The sequence below is a fragment of the Halichoerus grypus genome, chromosome 7 (genome assembly GCF_964656455.1).
Source record: "Halichoerus grypus chromosome 7, mHalGry1.hap1.1, whole genome shotgun sequence".
Lineage (NCBI taxonomy): Eukaryota > Metazoa > Chordata > Mammalia > Carnivora > Phocidae > Halichoerus > Halichoerus grypus.
In genome coordinates this window covers 97,981,240-97,987,937 of record NC_135718.1, presented here as the reverse complement: position 1 = coordinate 97,987,937, position 6,698 = coordinate 97,981,240, and the positions used below count along the sequence as shown (strand labels likewise).

Here is a 6,698-nt window from a genome sequence, read left to right as displayed (position 1 = left end):
TAAATATCAGAGTAAAAAATGAATCCCAGGCCATCGTAAAAAAGATTTGCCTGAAGCGAAATCAATTTCATTAATATTTCTGTTGACAGAATGGCTTAATTCAGGAGAAGGGTTGCATTTTTTGCTAGCAAATATTGAAAATTTGAAAATTAGAGTTCTAGTGTCTCCGGTGTTTCTGGGCACCAAATTGGGGGAACAAGAATAATGGGGGTCCTTAGAGAGGTGTTGTCAGTAAAAGTAGATGTCACCAGGCTTTTTCATTTGCTGTGACTGGGATAAAATGTTCCTCAAGATCCTCTGTCCGCTTGTACACTGTAACAATCTGTGTACTACAAGGGAAGGATGTGCCCTGGAGGGGGTCACAGGCATTCCTTTACCAGGATAGAGATGTTTCTCCCTGTGAGTTAGGCAACTGATATCCTGAGTTTTGTTACTGTCAGTTTTCCTGCACCTTTGTGAGAGGCAAATGAGATACTCTAATGGAGCCTGAAGAGTAATAGACAAACTATTTTCCAATCACTAGAGAGAAGTAGGAGTAAGAAAAAAAAAAAAACAAACCCTGAAAATGATAATAACTATAGTAAATTCAAGTGGGAAAGGAGAGCATAGAGACCTCTTAGTAACTGTAGAAGCTCAGGTTTTCAGAAATCTGAAGTGGTTACAGTATTTTACCTTACAAGTTATATTTTTTAGTTTCCTCGTTCTCATGAGAAATATAAACTTCTCAAGTGTCTAGGGCACATTTTTTCCAGTTAGGTTTTGATGAATGAAGTGAGCTGGCACCTAGAACCAATTAACATTTTAAAGGGTATTCTTATTCTCCTTGCCTTGAGCGCTAAGAAGAACTCAAGACTCTTGTTAGGACAGTTTCAAACAAAACAAAGAAGGGTGGGGAATGTTAGAGATCCAGAACTATAATTTGCTAGTGTCAAACCCTAGGAAGAAAGTTGACAATTCAGTGTCTGGTACATAGGGCTTCTAATGTTTGTTGAATGAATGAGCAACCAGGCGAATGAATAAACTGATATGAAACAAAATAAGTGACTAGGTTCTATTTCGGATAGCCACCCTTCTATTTGTTGTTGTTATTTGTTGACAGTTCACACTTACTAGCTGTCCAAGTACCAAGATTTGTTTTGTTGAGGAACTTGAAACTAATTGCAGTCATTTATTGAGCACCAGCTTTGTTAGCATAAGCTTAAATACTAAGTATTTAAGAATTTAAAATACAGTAAACAAACCATGCGGTAAAGGTATTGGGACAATTGGACACCAATCATAATGAATTATACATTTGGTTGCCAGTTACACAGATTTCAGTATTGTCCTCCAGTAAATTATGATTAGAGGAGACAAGACTGCACGCCAATTATATATCACATACAGTTGATTTTAATATGTTAAAGGATCTTTCTCTGGGAAAGTTAGAGTTTGGGATTTATCCAAGAGGAAAAAGATTTTCCAGCTGAAGAGAACACTTTGAGTAAAAACACAGAGATGGGAATTCACAAGGCTGGCTGGCGTCTTGAGCACTAGGATAAAAAGTAGAGAAAGAAAGCGACAATTTTACTATTATTGGAAAGCGCAACGTCCAGAACTCAGTAAAGAAGAGAGTCTGGAATCTTCCTGCCACAGGGACTTTGCCACAGATACCCTGCAATTTATTAGCCGAATATAAACGGAATTATGTCTTTTGAAATGAGAGGTAAGTATATTACAATGGTAATGAGACTGCTGTTTTCTTCTGTATCAGATTCTTAAAGATAAAAAGTAAAAAAGAGAAAATAGAAAACCTACATAAAGCACACAAACAAGTGAAGGATATAAACACAATACATAAATAACCGCTTGGGGGCGCCGGACTAAGTAGTTCACCTTCCTTTAGCATGGCAGGAACACCGAAGCTACGCCGGCTCGTTGGTCTAGGGGTATGATTCTCGCTTAGGGTGCGAGAGGTCCCGGGTTCAAATCCCGGACGAGCCCTCCTTTTCTTACTAAAAATTTCTGATAATAAATACAGGTAATAAATACACGTTGCTGCAAAACACAAAATTGAGACTTTTTGAGCTTTTGCACACTGCACATCCAAATACTATAAGAAGACAACGTAAAAACGTAGAAAGTTTGAAAACATTGTGATACTCTGAAAACGCTGTCCCCACCCCTGCTAGGTCCGGAGTCGCGTGCGTGTGCAAGTGACACAGAGTTCCGCTGTCGGCTGCCCGCAGGTGTGGTTTAAACACCCCTCCCACCCCCCACCCCCCGCCCGCGTCCAGCCGCAGGCCTGGTGCTGGGCGTCGGCAGGAGGACCGCGCGCGCCTCGTCCGGGACCGCTAGTCGCCGGCGTCCTGCCCACGTGCGGGGCTGTGATCGGGGGGTCAGGACTCCGCACGAGGCGCCTCTTTTTTCCTAGCGCGCGTGCTTTAAGGGTACAGCGGTTCTCACGCGCAGCTCTGCGACGCACAGTGGCCGTATGGTACAAATTGATCCCATTCGATTTCTTGCTTCGCAAAACTGGGGGAATTAACAGTCAAGCTCAAGAGACCATATTAGTTGGTTTCATATAAGCCTCTAAATGCGTTGTGTGAGGAAGAGGAAAAAAAGGTTTTAAATTTAAGGTGTGGAGCGAAAGAAAAGCCTGGGCTCGTCCGGGATTTGAACCCGGGACCTCTCGCACCCGAAGCGAGAATCATACCCCTAGACCAACGAGCCACTCTCGGCAAAGCGGCTCCCGGTGCCTCCCTTCAGCCTCGCCCCGCCTCTCGCTGCGCTTCCCATCCGACCCGACCGGCGACTCTTCTCCCACTGCCTGGACCGTGCACCCATCCAGGCGTGGGCCCCGGAGCCCCTCTTGTCGCGGATTTTGCGGAGCCGGGCGGGTCTCACCACCCTGAGCCGGGCCCATGCTGCACCCAGCGGTGGCGGCGGGCGCGGGAGCCGGGGCTGGGAGGGCGCCGCCAGGTGCCCGCCTAGGCCAGTGCTCGCTGGGCGCGACGGGCCCCGTCGGGCTGGGCTGAGGGCACGAACGGGAGCCGCGGCTGAAGGCGGGCGGAGCGGGCGGGGAAGAAACCCCAGAGGAGGTTAAAAGAGAACTTTCCCAACATTCATTATGGGATCGTCCGCCCTTTTGAGGGCTTTGCAGGTACGGAGCTCATTGGATATTCCTGACGTCCTGCTCCTAGGTGCTCCCCGCCTCCCTTTGCAGAGGGAACGCAGGCCCGGGACCTCAGGTAGCTCGTTTGGAGCCGTGGGCAGGGAAGGCCTGGGAAGGGGCCGCGAGCGGGCGGGGGCGACGGGTGTCCCGGCGGCCGCGACGGGTGTCCCGGCGGCCGCGGGAGCGGGGAGGACCCCGGATGCGTGCGCCCCCTGCAGCCGACGGCAGGGGCCCCGCGGTGGTAGCGCGCCCCGCCTCCGCCCCGCCCCCTCCGCCTGCGTCCCCGGCCCCTCCGCCTGCGTCCCCGCCCGCCCCCGCCCCCACCCGGGCCCAACTCCCCCAGGGCTGCGGGGGTCCTGGCTCCCGCAGCCGGCTTCCGGACCCCAAGCTTCCTTTTTCCGTGGAAGCTGTTCTCCGTAGCTGTCTGACAGTCCTCCGAGGGTCCAGTGGTGTTCTTGCCCCTCACCTTTTGGGAGCTCCCCGTTGCACCAGCTTCTCCGCTTTCCCCCGCCCCCTTCCTCCTGAGGCCCGCCGGCACCTGGGGTGTCGCTCAGTGACGGAAGGTCAGGACCGGAGCTCGCGCCCTGGGCGGGGGTGGGGGAAGTACAAGCGAAAACACCTCAAATCAAAGAGCAAAAGCTGAAAAGCCAAATCTGGCCCCGTAGAGATCCCGGAGCCCTGCTGCTCCCTGGGGTAGGAGGACGTGGCTGGGGAGGCAGACTGTCCAAGCTAAGCCCTCTATTTGCTTTGATCGCATGTAAGACTTTAACGACATCCTCTCCTTGTCTGAGACCACCTTTCTTCCTCCTACTGAGCCAAGGTTTCAGAGCTAAATACTGCTTTGAACTTGAGGATAGGTTCGGGATGCGGGTGCGGTGGGTTCAGGGGTGGGCGTGGGGCAGGAGGCGCTCCCCGCAGAGTCCTGAGCAATCCGCTTCGCCCTCTCCTTGAGACCATGGGCTCACTCTGCCCTGCCTGGGCTGAAGCCCGCTCCCTCCACTCGCCTCTCGTGCCATGAGAGGTGACAAGGCTGGAGGCCTCTCCTACCTCTGCCAGTGTCCCCTCTCAAGGTTGTTGTTGAATTTCCCACACCCGCTTTCTTATCCCTTAAGTTGTTTGTAATGACTTCATCCTGTTCCGTCAAGACAATAGGGCACGATATTCTTATTTTTCTGTAAGCTACGTAAGTGGTGTCCAACATTTCATCGATGTAAATATTGCTTGACGGACCCATCTGTGTGTATACTTTTTTCATGTTTTAGGTGATTTCCTGAGGTAATATAGTCAAAGGAGGTGACCACTTTGACAACTTTTATGGCTCTTGATGCAATTTCATGCCAATGAGCTTAGCTTGGCTGGTTAGCAAGTAAGATGGAAACTGGCCTGGAAGAAGAGGACCTGAAAGAGGAGAACTTTGAAACCCATGCTTTAATATTTTAATTTTATTAAAGGGATCTGGAAGCATCAACGCTTTTGAGAATGGTGGGAATGTTAAAAGTACGACTGAAGATAATTTTGACTTGGGGTCAGATGCATGAGAGGAAGATGATGACATTAGAGTAGGTCCATTAGGAGATGATTAGAATAACTCTGGGATGATGTCAGGGTGGATGCCTTGACACTGTGAATGGATTTAACAATCACTTTCATTCCTATTTTATAACTAAAATTAGTTGGCACGCTACTGAATTCAGACCCAATCTAGACCTGAGTGGTGCAGACTGTTCTGACCTGACGTGGTTAGTCTTTGGAAGTGAGAATACAATTCAGTCACACGGGTCGGCCATTCAGAGGACCCTTCCTGCTGACTCAGCACCCGGAACTGGAGGACTGTGTGCTGAGCCTTATTTGCTGCCCATGAGGTTAGGCTCTAAGTGACTTTCAGGCCACCACGGCTGTCATAACTGGCAGGTTTGCTTCACCATCGCAACCATGCCCTGATCCAAACGGAAACTTGAATCTGATTGAAGATGTGTGTCTTTTTCCAGACCAGTCCAATATCCTATAATAGCTTCAGCTCCTTTTTACTAACAACATTTCTACGTGGTTTCCCTCAATGATTCTTTTTCTGAGGTCTATCTCATGCCTTCCTCTGAATTTTGCAGCCCCTGAATCATCAGAAATGAATCTTTGGAGCTGCCTCAGCCCTTTCTTTTTTCATTCAAAAGTTTTCACTTGATTTAAGTTTTGAGAGTGCCTGAAGTCCCAAGGTGATAGAAATCTAAGGCCGAGAGTGTGAAAAGAACCACTTTCTACTAGAATACCATTTCCACGAGGGGATCTTACTGTCCCTCTGTTTTATACAGACTTGGTCTTGCTCTGGATGTTATTGGCTGCATTAGAAGAGGACAAAAGTGTATCGTTCTCATGATCAGAAGTGTGATTGTTTATGAAGACACGCTCATGATAGTATGTTACGAAAAGGAAAGATGCACAGTTACATGTATTGAGAGCTTAATTTTGTAACAAGCAAGAATTAAAACATATATATGCATATTAAAAAACTAGAAAAAAATCCATAAAATCTTAATATTAGCTATTTCTCGGTAGTGGAATTATAAATATGTTTTTACTTAATTATTTTTCTTTTCCTCCACAATTTTCTAAAATAAAGATGTATTGCTTTTATAATAAAAAATAAGGATAATTAGCATCTTTAAATCACACTTTAAGAACTCTGTGCTTGGTAGAAGAAAAGAGACACGAATCAGAGGCAATGCAAAGCAGGCCCTTTTGCTTTTTCAGCCCAGCTACTTCTGAAGGTCATCAGTAAGGCTTTTACCATCACTCCTGAGGGGCCAGGTGCAGCCATGATGGGGAAGTGCCTGGCACCATCCAGCACCCATGTGTTCCTTAGACAGTCCAATAGTAATGACTAGTGTCGGAGCTCCTACTATTTTTTTGAGTACCAACCATGTATAGTCATTCTAGAGTCTTGTGTTTGAATGCTGGTTAAAGTGCAATCCAGTCCACTCATTCTTTTAAAAAGAAGAAGTTGAGAAGTGTGATAACTGACATTACAGGTTTACCTAAATTCAAGTAATTTTCTCAAATTTTTATGTAAAACGACACCATGAAGGGCCAGAGTCATTACTTATAGGAGTAACCGGGGGGACCCTTGCTCATTTTGGCCCCTTCCTTCTGCATCCTGTTTGCCTCCTAGCATCTCCCTGGCAATGCCAGGATCAGCGTGTTATAGCTCCCACAGAGAAGCCCACAACTTTCCAGGATTAGAAGGAGTAAGAAGTCTTTATGCTCTGGTTTTTGAGGTAGCTGGTTTTTACCCTCGTGGCTCCCTTTTCACTGAGAAGCGTAAAACATACACATTGTCTCCTCCTCCTCTGTGGAGTCTCAAAGAACCATAGTTCCCTGCCCCATTTGACCACAGTGGAGCCTCTCCAGAATTCCCACAGTTCCCCTGGGATGTGAGGGCAGAGCCAGAATAAAAGTCTTCGCAGCAACCATAGCCACTCTGGTCAGGACATCACTAGGCTGAGTGGGAGCCTGGGTTGCCCCAAGTCAGAAAACTATGTCTCCTGCCCCT

At 47.7% G+C, this 6,698-nt stretch overlaps 2 non-coding genes across 2 annotated transcripts; one reads left to right on the top strand and one right to left on the bottom strand.

Annotated features, from left to right (window-relative positions):
- The first annotated feature begins 1,911 nt into the window (after positions 1 to 1,911).
- TRNAP-AGG (transfer RNA proline (anticodon AGG)) lies at positions 1,912 to 1,983 on the top strand. Its single transcript has one exon. It is a non-coding gene; the product is annotated as a tRNA-Pro (tRNA).
- Positions 1,984 to 2,640: 657 nt separating this feature from the next.
- Positions 2,641 to 2,712, bottom strand: TRNAP-CGG (transfer RNA proline (anticodon CGG)). The gene has a single exon. It is a non-coding gene; the product is annotated as a tRNA-Pro (tRNA).
- Between the last annotated feature and the right edge of the window lie 3,986 nt (positions 2,713 to 6,698).